We start from the raw sequence: 14,490 nt of genomic DNA on the forward strand, positions 1-14,490 counted from the left end.
ACTTAAAACAAAGCACAGAAAAAAGACATAGTGTGTAACTGTATAATATTCCAAGAAATGCTTTATTGTGTACACTTACAAAATCAAGAAGTTAAAAAGGCCCATCAATATATACATCCACTGTCAGCTACCAGGTACAGATGAAACCGCCAGGATTAAAAGACAAAATTGGATGAAAAAGGGTCCACAATAAAATAATTAAAAGTGAAATAAAGCTTGCCACCCTACGCGTTTCGTCTGGAAGACTTCGTCAGGGGCTTGTGGCAACAATACACAGTATACAAACACATACATTTAAATACCCTGCCAAACAAATTATAAACCAATCAAAAGACAAAGCTTGGTTGATTGGTTTATAATTTGTTTGGCAGGGTATTTAAATGTATGTGTTTGTATACTGTGTATTGTTGCCACAAGCCCCTGACGAAGTCTTCCAGACGAAACGCGTAGGGTGGCAAGCTTTATTTCACTTTTAATAATTTTATTGTGGACCCTTTTTCATCCAATTTTGTCTTTTAATCCTGGCGGTTTCATCTGTACCTGGTAGCTGACAGTGGATGTATATATTGATGGGCCTTTTTAACTTCTTGATTTTGTAAGTGTACACAATAAAGCATTTCTTGGAATATTATACAGTTACACTATGTCTTTTTTCTGTGCTTTGTTTTAAGTACTTATCTTCACATACAAGAAGAAAAGAAGCACTTGAAGAAGACTGAGTATACCCTGCCTTTTAACTTCTATGTTTGTGAGTGTTTTATAGTTCCCCCTTTTTTATGTTTTTTAGCGCTTTTTTGTCTGCACTATTGGTCTCCCTTTGTACTTTTAGGTTGTGCTATTTAAGGTTTTATGTATAAGATATTGAAGACGTTGAGGAGTCTTCGCACTTCCTATTTCTGGGTATTTATATAAATTTTATATTTTACCTTAGTAATAGCCACAGAGGGTTTTTTGTTTTGCATTTTATAGTGCAAATCACTTTTTTTCTGCTTGTTTTATTTACTATCTGTTTTATACCCTGGATTGGACCATAACATTTAAACACCATTTAAAATGGTAAAACCGATGTTACCTGAGCTATAACATGCGTCTATTAGAAAAGAAGGAATTTGCATTTGTTTTTCTCACTCCTTCTTTCATATCTCTTGTCAGATACTTGTCTAGATGTCTTGTAGAAATGCAAATAAATGTACATTCCTTAAGGATCCAGAGCTAAATTTTAAGTAGAGGTGCAAATCCAGCATTATTTCTATATGCGATATTAGCTATTAGATTACCAATAATTGTTTTTCGATAAATTAAGCTCATGTATATATTGCACTGATTCAATAAATTTGCTCATGGAATCAAGCATAATATTTTGATAATCCACCGAATCAAAATGTCAAAACTAAACATTCATGCAACAATATAATTTACTGTATTTTTTAAGATTACTAGTTCATGGTTACCAAGGATGATGTTGTTGTAAATTCTGCCAAACTGTTGATATAAAAAAAATATATATACATGTCCTCTATCTCCCATTGCTTTTAAGCTTTCTCTAGTCTAGACCCTTTGATTCATACCCTGGGTTATTGATTCCTACTAGCAGAAGGTTACTCTTTTTGGCTCCTATGTGCTGCAGTGGTTATAGTGTTTGGAGTGTTCCTTTAAACATTATAAATACAAATGAGAATCTACATTCACTTGAAATACCATTTTTTTTAAGTAAACAAGAATAATATAAAATACCTATTTTGAGCTCTCCTATTGTGGAAGCATTTGAGTGACTGATTTATGTGTTTAGCAGTCTTCAGCTTCAGATGAGATTTGGCAGTGTAATTATTTTGACTTTGTTTTAACTTGACTTACTGTGACAAGACTTCTGACATTACAATTGATTGTCATGCTCTCGCTTGTAATAGGAACTTTTTGGGGATTTATGATGTTCAGCATTTCAAGTGATCACATATTTTCATTTGTACTTACATTATAAAACTGGTATAAAACTTTGATATTAATCAAACATACTGACTTCAATGATTGCTTTCAGTTGTTCATAAGATATAAGAAATAACGGCTTGCATTTAATACTTCCTTTTAGACTTTTACACTGTTTGTACACACATAAAAAAAGTATTTGGAGACAGAAGTGGAGTCCTCAATTAATGCTAGATAGAGCTCTGTCTCGGTCAGAGATATACAAATTATTGAACTTTAGCTACAGATGATATGTCGGCTATGTTTACTATAATGCCATTATTTAAAGTTCTGATATATATATATATATATATATATATATATATATATATATATATTGACAAATACACACATATATCTTCAGTTGAGTTGTATTTTCTTCTAACAGTTCTGATCTCCATATGGTACTAAGAAGAATATAAATAACATATTCCAATAGAAGGTAGAATAGCTAGAATGCCTATGATACAACATTCTAAGTCTAGGATTGAGCAATAAACCTAAAAGGTACTGAATAATGTAGAGAAGAACAGAACATATTACTAAACATTGGAGTGGCTAGACGTAACGTATGATAAAGACCTCTGGGAAGTAAAAGAGTAAAAGATGAGAAATCATAGTCAATGAATAGTCATGGGAGCTGAAGGTAAAAAGAGAGGAGGCACGACTACTCACTGAGTTCAACCCAAAATATGTTTAATTTCCGCTTTATTGCTAATGCTTCAGAGATGTTTAGAGAGATTATTTATAAAGTATTTTCGTTGTATATTATAATAGTAATGCATGCCATTTAAAGGTTGTGGAATTCATATTGTCCAAGAAAATCATGTATTTATTTTCCTTGAGCATACAGGATACAATAATCCACACTCATCCACACTCAAATGAAGTATTTATGATGCAGAGTACAGATGTCCCGAATAGTTCGCTGGCGAATAGTTCCCGGCGAACATAGCTTGTTCGCCACGGCGGGCGAACATATGCGATGTTCGGTCCGCCCCCTATTCGTCATCATTGAGTAAACTTTGACCCTGTACCTCACAGTCAGCAGACACATTCCAGCTAATCAGCAGCAGACCCTCCCTCCAAGACCTTCCCACCTCCTGGACAGCATCCATTTTCGATTCATTCGGAAGCTGCATTCTTAGTGAGAGGAGGGACAGTGTAGCTGCTGCTGATTTAATAGGGAAATCGATAGCTAGGCTAGTGTATTCAGTGTCCACTACAGTCCTGAAGGACTCATCTGATCTCTGCTGTAAGGACAGCACCCCAAAAAGCCCTTTTTAGGGCTAGAACATCAGTCTGCTTTTTTTTTTTTCTGTGTAATCTAATTGCAGTTGCCTTCCTGCCAGCGTGTGTGTCAGGCTCACAGCGTATACTGTGCCCACTTGCCCAGTGCCACCACTCATATCTGGTGTCACAATAGCTTGCATTTAAAAAAAATAAAAAAAATTTGACTGTAATATAATAGCAGTCAGTTTCCTTCACACGTGTGCGTTTCAGGGCCTGCCAGGGCACAGTGTCACACCAGTGCAACTCCTATCTGGTGTAACAGTAGTTTACATTTAAAAAAAAAAAAAACTTTTTTCACTGTAAAATAATAGCAGTCAGTTTCCTTCACACGTGTGCGTTTCAGGGCCTGCCAGGGCACAGTGTCACACCAGTGCAACTCATATCTGGTGTAACAGTAGTGCACATTAAAAAAAAAACACTTTTTTGACTGTGAAATAATAGCACTCAGTTTCCTTCACGAGTGTGCGTCTCAGGGCCTGCCAGGGCACAGTATCACACCAGTGCAACTCATATCTGGTGTAACAGTAGTGTACATTAAAAAAAAAAAAAAACTAGAAATTTGACTGTGAAATAATAGCAGTCAGTTTCCTTCACACGTGTGCGTTTCAGGGCCTGCCAGGGTACAGTGTCACACCAGTGCAACTCATATCTGGTGTAACAGTAGTGCACATTTAAAAAAATTTAAACAGCTAATGTTGTGGTCTTGGTGTCTAGATGCTGTCTCTGCAGGCTGACAATTGTAAGCATTGCTGTTTTGGTGAAACACATAGTCTGTGGACATTCAACAATCTGTGTACCTATAGATGCTAGAAACCAGAAATGTTGGGGAACTCACTTGTGAAGACAGTAAAAAAATTGTAGTCTTCACATTCAGTGTTATGATGACACTAAATGCAGTGAAGTCCCTCCCCACAGAGTCCAGACAACCGGACTTACAAAGACTTCTCATTGAGCTGTATTGTTAAGTCTGTGATTGGACAGACACAAGTCTGGGTGGGGGTTAGAAGGAGAGAGCTTTCAAAGGCATCAGACAAGAGGGGATAGTACCACCTACGCTATCACACTGAGCAGTATATCCTGCTCATCCAAATGTGAGTATTTATGTTTCTATACTGACCTGTCTTATAAAATATACAGTGAGCACTATATTCTATCTTTTTCCCTATACTGAGGACCTCTTCTGCCTACCAACACCCATATCCTACCAATGGGGGATCACGCCACTGAATGCCAGTTTTACCTGAGCTAGTTCTATCTCTTCAATAGGTGAGTTAAATACCACCCTGCTGTGAAGTCTTACCTCTTCCAGTTTATTGTCAGTTGCAGTCTGCACTATTGGAGTCTTTTTCTCTTTATGTTCACATATATTAACCCGAGCCAAGACAACTCAATCATTTGTGAGACCTATAACCGACCCAGACTTACATCATATTCAAGCTCCTACCTGTCCACTCAGTATCAGGACTATTGAAAATATTTTGCTTTGTTCAATATATGTAAGTATATTACTGCAGTCTATATTATTTCACGGTTTATTGTGGCACAACCTATTTTAATTTTTATTGTCTTTTATTCTTTTCTGAGGGTTTGTGATGGAACCTCATACTTATAGGTTGCAGCCCTACATTCATTTTAGCTTCAAATTGATCATATAGCGCTGATCCAACATTTATCCATCAGACAAGAAAACTGCAGGTTTTGCAAGCTGATTTTAGGTATAACCCCAATTCAAAAAAATACAATTAAATGCATGCAAGTTTTCATTAGTGATATATCTACTAGACAGTCATTTTAATTTATTTTGTATTTGGGCAATGGAGTGGCAGTGAAGAATGTCTGTTTGTATCTATCTATCAATTTATCTATCAATCTGATCTGTGTGTGTGATTTCCATTATATTGTGTATAATTTGCGCCCCCCAACATCCCATATAACCCCCTAATCAGGGCCCGGTCGGGTGTTGGCCCTTTAAGAGCAGACTGAGCTCCTGTGATATCAGCTGGCAGGGAGGAAGTGAAAGCCACTTCCTCCCTGCTTTATAGAGATCTGCCCACCCGGGAGGACTGGAGGGAGGAGGCTGCAGCATGGAGGCAGGAGGCAGCATGGAGGTACAGGAGAGCCAGAACCCCAAGCAAGTCACCCTCCTGAACACAAAGGTAAACTGTGTGTGTGTCAGATTATGTGTATGCCAGTATGTGTATGTGTCAGTGTGTATCTGGGTGTGTGTATCTGTATGTCAGTGTTTTTATCTGAGTGTGTTTATTTGAGTGTGTGTTTATCTGAATGTATGTGCTGAGTGTGTATCTGTGTGTGTATTTCAGTGTGTGTATCTGTGTGCTAGTGTGTGTATTTGAGTGCATGTGTCAGTGTGTGTATATGAGTGTATGTGCTAGTGTGTGTGTATCTGTATGTCAGTGTGTATATCTGAGTGTGTGTGCTAGTGTGTGTATCTGTATGTCAGTTTGTGTATCTGAGTGTGTGTGCCAATGTGTGTATATGTTTGTGTGTATCTATGTGTGTGATTCAGTGTGTGTATCTGTGTCAGTGTGTATGTGCCAGAGTGTGTGTATGCGTCAGTGTGCGTATCTGTGTGTGAGTATATGCCAGTACATGTATCTGTGTGTCAAGGTGTTTGTGTCTGTGTGTGTTGTTGGGGGAGTGTACGTAGTTGAGGTGCAGGGGAGGGGCAGCGCAATAGCAGCGCAAGGGGCACAAGGGGCAGCGCAATAGCTTGTGAAGCCACCTCCCTGAAATGCATTTTTGCATGTTGGGATGTCTGCTAATTGTGAATATTCTGGCTGTAGTTGTAAATTAATTATCTATATTTTACCGTGTGTTTGTATAAATAAGAACAAAAAAACATTAAATGCACAATCATATCCATTTCTGCAAAATTATTTTCTAGCTGTATTATATAATAAAATTATTTTGCAGACATGAATATGATTTGGTTGTTGCTGTGACAAAAATGAAATATGACATCTTAACTAATATGCTCTGTAGTTGATCTTGCTTTGAAGAGAGACAGCATTTGACTACATTTCCCTTTTTTCCTATACATCAATGTTAAAGCTAAATTGATTCAATCATTTTACCTTGACAATCACTCTATTCGAAATTACTTAATTACTCTGCTTGTTTTAAGTAGTGTTTAGTCAGGATAAAGATATTTTTCACCTTCAGATAGAACTAATTATCTCAGTACCATAAATACGCCTCTAATAGATGCATGTTTCTGCATTCGTTTAGAAATGACGGGCTCCATCATTATACAAAATGTTAGCTCTACGCTTGACTAATCATATATGCAGTATTATTTGATTATAGTTATTCATTTCTCTTTAACTCATACGCACTAAAGTAACAATTATGACAGAGGAAAAATGGATGCAAAAAAGTAGCAGAATAATGTATTTTTTTAAAATAAGTTTTCAGTAATAAAATATTTTTTGTAAGCAAAAGTCCCACAATTAACTCTTTACAGCCAAGTGTGCATCTTTTATGGGGTTACACACAAAACACATTTGTTTTAAATTATGTTTCTATTCTGGGGTATCACCACTTGCTACAGATCAGATTTCTGTCTGTAATAGCTAAAACGTCTGATAGACATATCAGCACTGCAAGCAAAGCCAGTGCAAACAGTTTTGGCTACACAGGTGTAGATGTATTTTGTCGCCCCTCTACAACTCTTCACCCCTATTGAGTGGCTTTCACATAGACATAATGAGCACCCTGACCAGCACCCAGGATGTCTGTGTGAGGGTTTCACAATAGTGGCTTACACATACACAGGCCCGGATGTGGGGACAGATTAATATTTACGTGCCTGCTGGCACAGAATTTGAGAAGCACCTCCTCCTGCGTGTGTTCAGGCAGGATGCTTCAAGAGCATGATTGTCACTAAAACATGATGGCCTTTGCGTATTAAGTTACAGAAACTATATTTTATCATCCTCTTTTGTTCACTTAAAAATTGATTACTTAAAAAAGAAAGATAACTGGAGCTGTTCAGAGAAATTATGGTGATAGCCATAACTCTTGTTTGATTATGCAAGATGAGATGGACTTCAAGCCAAAGGAGTCATGTAACTAAATCTTGGTTGGCACCACTACAAATAGAATGATATAGTCCAGGGTCAGTCAGTCCAAACACAGGGCTCTTACAGACCATTCTTAATACTCATAGATACTAATTTTTGGACCGCAACTCCCATAAATGTCTGCCAGTTACAAATAAGGTATTTGGCAGCATATTTTTCTAGGAGACAAAAATACAATAAAAAAAATATATATATTAGAACCTGGAGTGCCCTTTTTAATATTGATATCAGGTGCATGCTTCCATTTCATTTTATTTTTATTTTTTTATACTTATTGTCTTTCATACAAACTAAAATACCATTTGTGATCAAAAACATGTTTGTAAATCAACCATAACTTGTTTTGGTTGCATTAAACCAAAAATATCATTATTTGGTGAAAAAATTTGGTGTAACAGTCGTCATCAATCAGAAATCATGAGTATGTATATTGTCTTGAAAATACCAATTGGAATATATATCAGATTATCCTACCGGCTGTCAATATTCAGAAAAGGTTTCCCAAGAGATAACTTAACTAAGAGTAATAGAGAAGGTTTGTATAATACAGTGCATGATATGTGTCCCATGGTAGGGCACCATGCAGTCAATATGTATTTATTTAGTGTTTAGCAATAGTGCATATAAGCCAGAATATGATGTGGCCCTCCACAGAGGAACTAGCTAGAGTCAAATTATTTTATTGGGAGTTCACCTAAGGAGATTGTGAATGTGTCTGGGTGGGTTTCTATATATTTCCCCTTGTATACTCTAGGTTCCGCAGTGTCAAAATCTGGATTCCTGTGTAAGTGTCAGTGTGTCCGGTGTCCTGTCATAAAGCTGGACCAAGGGATCCAGATCTTTCTATACTGATGTAATTATCTAAAGATTATCTAAATTATGTATTATCTAAAGATGTCCATTACAATTCCTCTAAGGTTCTAAAATGTTCTACTCTTATGAGCAGGGTGGAGATGGCAGGTATTTTCAGGAATTTACATAGGTCTTTCACAACTAGTTTTGCTAGTTTGAGGATGAAAAATAATAATGCATGATCATATTTACTTGATGCTATATTTGTCTGGTAAAAAAACAAGGGTCCTATGCTCAGAATTAAATCTAAACCAGTGAGTTTTTGGATGAGAGTTTTGACCAGTGGCGACCCCTGCGACCCGGTATGTATGCCAGTGTGGCCAGCCTCTTCTTCTGGGGGGCCCAGGATCCGGCCACCTCAGGGCCCCCCAAGGCTGGCCCTGGTGTCACCAGGCGGGCAAGCTGGCGGGTGCGCGAGGGAGCACTCTCCCCTGAGTGCTCTCTGCCCAGCTCCCTCGCGCACCGCACTGATGCCGGAGTCGGAATATGACATCATTCCAGCTCTGGCATCAGTACGCGGAGCTCGAGGGAGCAGAAACCGCCAGCCAGCCCGCTGACTGGCCGCCCAGCAACACCACTGGACCCTAGGGAATCCCCTCAGCTCTCCCAAAGGTAGGGAGGCTGAGGAATTCAATTTTTAAAAAAATGTGTGTGTGTGTTAGTGTTAGTGTTAGAGTGTGTGTTAGTGTTAGAGTGTGTGTGTGTGTGTGTGTGTGTTAGTGTTAGAGTGTGTGTGTGTTAGAGTATGTGTGTGTGTGTGTTAGAGTATGTGTGTGTGTGTTAGTGTTAGAGTGTGTGTTAGTGTTAGAGTGTGTGTTAGTGTTAGAGTGTGTGTTAGTGTTATAGTGTGTGTTAGTGTTAGAGTGTGTGTATTAGTGTTAGAGTGTGTGTTAGTGTGTGTGTTAGTTTGTGTGTGTCAGTGAGTGTGTTACTGTGTGTGTCTGCTACTGAGTGTGTTAGTTTGTGTGCGTCTGTTAGTGAGTCTGTTTGGTGTCTGTTAGTGAGTGTGTGTTTTGTGAGTGTGTATGTGTCTGTCTGTCAGTGAGTGAGTGTGTGTCTGTCAGTAAATGTGTGTGTCTGTTAGCTACTATGTATGCGTCTGTTTGTGAGAGTGTGTGTGCGTGTCTGTTAGCTAGTGTGTATGCGTCTGTTCGTGAGAGTGTGTCTTCAGCACTTACCTCTCTCCAGCGCTGGACTCCCTTGGTGCTGGGGATCCCTCGGCCCCGATCCGCCTCTCAGCTCTGAATGCGCATGCGCGGCAAGAGCCACGCGCGCATTTAAATCACCCATAGAATAACTCAGTACTTTCCTATGGATGTTCAGCGTCTTCTCACTGTGATTTTCACAGTGATAATCGCGGAAGCTTGTCTAGCGGCTGTCAATGAGACAGCCACAAGAGGCTGGATTAATCTCTCTGAAACTGCTATGTTTTCAGCTGCAGGGTTAAAACTAGAGGGACCTGGCACCCAGACCACTTCATTGAGCTGATGTGATCTGGGTGTCTGTAGTTGTCCTTTAAGTGTATGTGTATCTGCATGCACTGGTGTACATACCGTGGTCGCGAACGCGCGAACCGCCATTGACTTCAACGGGCAGGCGAATTTTAAAACCAACAGGGACTCTTTCTGGCCACAATAGTGATGGAAAAGTTGTTTCAAGGGGACTAACACCTGGACTGTGGCATGCCAGAGGGGGATCCATGGCAAAACTCCCATGGAAAATTGCACAGTTGATGCAGAGTCTGCTTTTAATCCATAAAGGGCAGAAATCACCTAACATTGACACCTGTCCTCAAAGCCCAGCCCTGATACACACTGACACAGAGCAGAATAGAGACTGTTCCCCCTACATAGGGTCACTTGGCAGATATGGATTGACACCTGTCCTCAAAACCCCTGATACACACTGACACAGAGCAGAATAGAGACTGTTCCCCCTACATAGGGTCACTTGGCAGATATGGATTGACACCTGTCCTCAAAACCCCTGATACACACTGACACAGAGCAGAATAGGGACTGTTCCCCCTACATAGGGTCACTTGGCAGATATGGATTGACACCTGTCCTCAAAACCCCTGATACACACTGACACAGAGCAGAATAGAGACTGTTCCCCCTACATAGGGTCACTTGGCAGATATGGATTGACACCTGTCCTCAAAACCCCTGATACACACTGACACAGAGCAGAATAGAGACTGTTCCCCCTACATAGGGTCACTTGGCAGATATGGATTGACACCTGTCCTCAAAACCCCTGATACACACTGACACAGAGCAGAATAGAGACTGTTCACCGTCCACAGAGACCATGATACACACTGACACAGAGCAGAATAGAGACTGTTCCCCCTACATAGGGTCACTTGGCAGATATGGATTGACACCTGTCCTCAAAACCCCTGATACACACTGACACAGAGCAGAATAGAGACTGTTCACCGTCCACAGAGACCATGATACACACTGACACAGAGCAGAATAGAGACTGTTCCCCCTACATAGGGTCACTTGGCAGATATGGATTGACACCTGTCCTCAAAACCCCTGATACACACTGACACAGAGCAGAATAGAGACTGTTCCCCCTACATAGGGTCAGTTGGCAGATATGGATTGACACCTGTCCTCCAAACCCCTGATACACACTGACACAGAGCAGAATAGGGACTGTTCCCCCTACATAGGGTCACTTGGCAGATATGGATTGACACCTGTCCTCAAAACCCCTGATACACACTGACACAGAGCAGAATAGGGACTGTTCCTCCTACATAGGGTCACTTGGTAGGTATGGATTGACACCTGTCCTCAAAGCCCCTGATACACACTGGGGGGAGCTACTGTCCTCCCCAACCCCTGCGCGGTGGGTGGGGGCCATAAATCACAATGGGGTGACCTACTGTCCTCCCCCCCTCGGCCCCCACCCCTGCGCGGTGGGTGGGGGGCATAAATCACAATGGGGGGGCCTACTTTCCTCCCCCCCCCCCGGCCCCCATCCCTGCGCGGTGGGTGGGGGGCATAAATCACAATGGGACGGACCTACTGATAGGAGTGGAGTATTGTTCATATCAGTTTAATACCTTCCGCGTCTCCTATCAGTGGACGTGTAAATGGCAGAGATTTTTAATTGTTGAATCACCTCCCCTTTTTAGGCCAAGGTGGGAAGATGCTTAGACCACTGGTATATTGGTGCCATCTTAGAGGATTTTAATTTTTGGTTTGGTTTTTGAAGCCACAGTGCTGCACCAGTGGGCCTAAAAATTAGGCATGTATACATGCCTGAAAAATTTGGTATTGTTGCAGCCGCTGCTGTAGCAGCGGCCAGAAAAATTGATGTTTGTTTCACAGGCAGAAAGTGCCCTAAAACATGGCGGCTTGAACCCTAGTTGGTGGCGGATAAGTCACGCAAGTCAAACGTCATTCAGAGCTAAAATACAGCAGCGTGTGGACCATTTTTAGCCCAAGGCAGCTCATCTCATCAGGCCTTTTTTAATCGAATGTATCGCCCAGTGTCAGTCCCTTCGGGATCCATCCCTCATTCATCTTAATAAAGGTGAGGTAATCTAGACTTTTTTGACCTAGGCGACTTCTCTTCTCAGTGACAATACCTCCTGCTGCACTGAAGGTCCTTTCTGACAGGACACTTGAAGCGGGGCAGGCCAGAAGTTCTATCGCAAATTGGGATAGCTCAGGCCACAGGTCAAGCCTGCACACCCAGTAGTCAAGTGGTTCATCGCTCCTCAGAGTGTCGATATCTGCAGTTAAGGCGAGGTAGTCTGCTACCTGTCGGTCGAGTCGCTCTCTAAGGGTGGATCCCGAAGGGCTGTGGCGATGCATAGGACTTAAAAAGGTCCGCATGTCCTCCATCAACAACACGTCTTTAAAGCGTCCTGTCCGTGCCGGCGTGGTCGTGGGAGGAGGAGGAGGAGGATGACTTCCACCTCTCCCCCTGTTAGATTCCCGTTGTGCTGTGACATCACCCTTATACGCTGTGTAAAGCATACTTTTTAATTTATTTTGCAAATGCTGCATCCTTTCCGACTTGTTGTAATTGGGTAACATTTCCGCCACTTTCTGCTTATACCGGGGGTCTAGTAGCGTGGACACCCAGTACAGGTCGTTCTCCTTCAGCCTTTTTATACGAGGGTCCCTCAACAGGCAGGACAGCATGAAAGACCCCATTTGCACAAGGTTGGATGCCGAGCTACTCATTTCCCGATCCTCCTCCTCACTGATGTCATTGAAGGTATGTTCTTCCCCCCAGCCACGTACAACACCACGGGTACCAGATAGGTGACAACGAGCACCCTGGGATGCCTGTTGTGTTTGGTCTTGCTCCTCCTCCTCCTCCTCCTCCTCCTCAAAGCTACAATCCTCCTCTGACTCCTCTTCCTCACAATCCTCTTCCAGCGTTGCCGCAGGTCCAGCAAGCGATGCTGATAAGGCTGTTTCTGGTAGAGATGGTGACCACAACTCTTCCTCTTCCTCTTCATGCTCATCTACAGCCTGATCCAGCACTCTTCGCAGGGCACGCTCCATGAAGAAAACAAATGGTATGATGTCGCTGATGGTGCCTTCGTTGCGACTGACTAGGTTTGTCACCTCCTCAAAAGGACGCATGAGCCTACAGGCATTGCGCATGAGCGTCCAGTAACGTGGCAAAAAAATTCCCAGCTCCCCAGAGGCTGTCCTAGCACCCCGGTCATACAAATATTAATTAACAGCTTTTTCTTGTTGGAGCAGGCGGTCGAACATTAGGAGTGTTGAATTCCAACGTGTAGGGCTGTCGCAAATCAAGCGCCTCACTGGCATGTTGTTTCGCCGCTGGATATCGGCAAAGTGAGCCATGGCCGTGTAGGAACGCCTGAAATGGCCACACACCTTCCTGGCCTGCTTCAGGACGTCCTGTAAGCCTGTGTACTTATGCACAAAGCGTTGTACGATCAGATTACACACATGTGCCATGCACGGCACATGTGTCAACTTGCCCAACTTCAATGCCGCTATCAAATTTTTTCCGTTGTCACACACCACTTTGCCGATATCCAGTTGCTGCGGAGTCAGCCACTTTTCCACCTGTGCGTTCAGGGCGGACAGGAGTGCTTGTCCGGTGTGACTCTCTGCTTTCAAGCAAGTCAAACCCAAGACGGCGTGACACTGCCGTATCCGGGATGTGGAATAGTACCTGGGGAGCTGGGGGGGGTGCCGTTGATGTGGAGCAAGAAGCAGCGGCACAAGAGGACTCAGCCGAGGAGGTTATGGAAGAGGATGGAGTAGGAGGAGTAGAGGAGGTGGCAGCAGGACTGCCTGCAATTCGTGGCGGTGTCACCAACTCCTCTGCAATGCCACGCATTCCTTGCTTGTCAGCCGTCAGCAGGTTTACCCAATGCGCAGTGTAGGTGATATACCTGCCCTGACCATGCTTTGCAGACCAGGTATCAGTGGTTAGATGGACCCTTGCCCCAACACTGTGTGCCAGACATGCCATGACTTCCTTTTGCACAATCGAGTACAAGTTGGGGATTGCCTTTTGTGAAAATAAATTCCGGCCGGGTACCTTCCACTGCGGTGTCCCAATAGCTACAAATTTTTTGAACGCCTCAGACTCAACCAGATTGTATGGTAAAAGCTGGCGGGCTAATAGTTCGGACAAGCCAGCTGTCAGACGCTGGGCAAGGGGGTGACTTGGTGACATTGGCTTCTTACGCTCAAACATGTCCTTGACAGACACATGACTGTGGGCAGATGAGCGGGAACTGCTCAAGGCGGGAGACAGAGTTGCGGATGGTTGAGAGGGGGCAAGAAGGACAGCAGTGGTTGACGTGGCTGAAGATGCTGGACCAGGGGAGGATGGCGGCTTAGAGTAGGCGTGCTGCTTGTACTCATGTGTTGATCCCATAGGCGTTTGTGATGTGAGATCATGTGCCTACGCAAAGCAGTTGTACCTAGGTGGGTGTTGGACCTCCCACGACTCAGTTTCCTTTGGCACAGGTTGCAAATGGCATCGCTGTTGTCCGAGGCAGACACACAAAAAAAATGCCACACTGCTGAGCTCTGCAATGACGGCATTCTGGTGGTGGACACAGCATGCGTTGATTGGCGTGCTGTCGGGCTGACCCCGGGTGCCGATGCATGCTGTCTGACTGTGCCACTAGCTCCTTGCGACAACCCCCCCCTGCTTCCAACTCGTCTCCTCCTCCTCCTCTCTGTCTCCCCATCTGAACTTTCGCCCTGTTCTTCTTCTTGCCGAGCGGGCACCCACGTGACATCCATGG

At 42.8% G+C, this 14,490-nt stretch overlaps 1 protein-coding gene across 1 annotated transcript in view; it reads right to left on the minus strand.

Annotated features, from left to right (window-relative positions):
* The window catches only part of PDE1C (phosphodiesterase 1C), an 888,281-nt gene that overhangs the window by 279,459 nt on the left and 594,332 nt on the right, over positions 1-14,490 (minus strand). The window lies entirely within an intron of this gene.

Source organism: Pelobates fuscus, chromosome 4 (genome assembly GCF_036172605.1).
Source record: "Pelobates fuscus isolate aPelFus1 chromosome 4, aPelFus1.pri, whole genome shotgun sequence".
NCBI classification, from domain to species: Eukaryota; Metazoa; Chordata; class Amphibia; order Anura; family Pelobatidae; genus Pelobates; species Pelobates fuscus.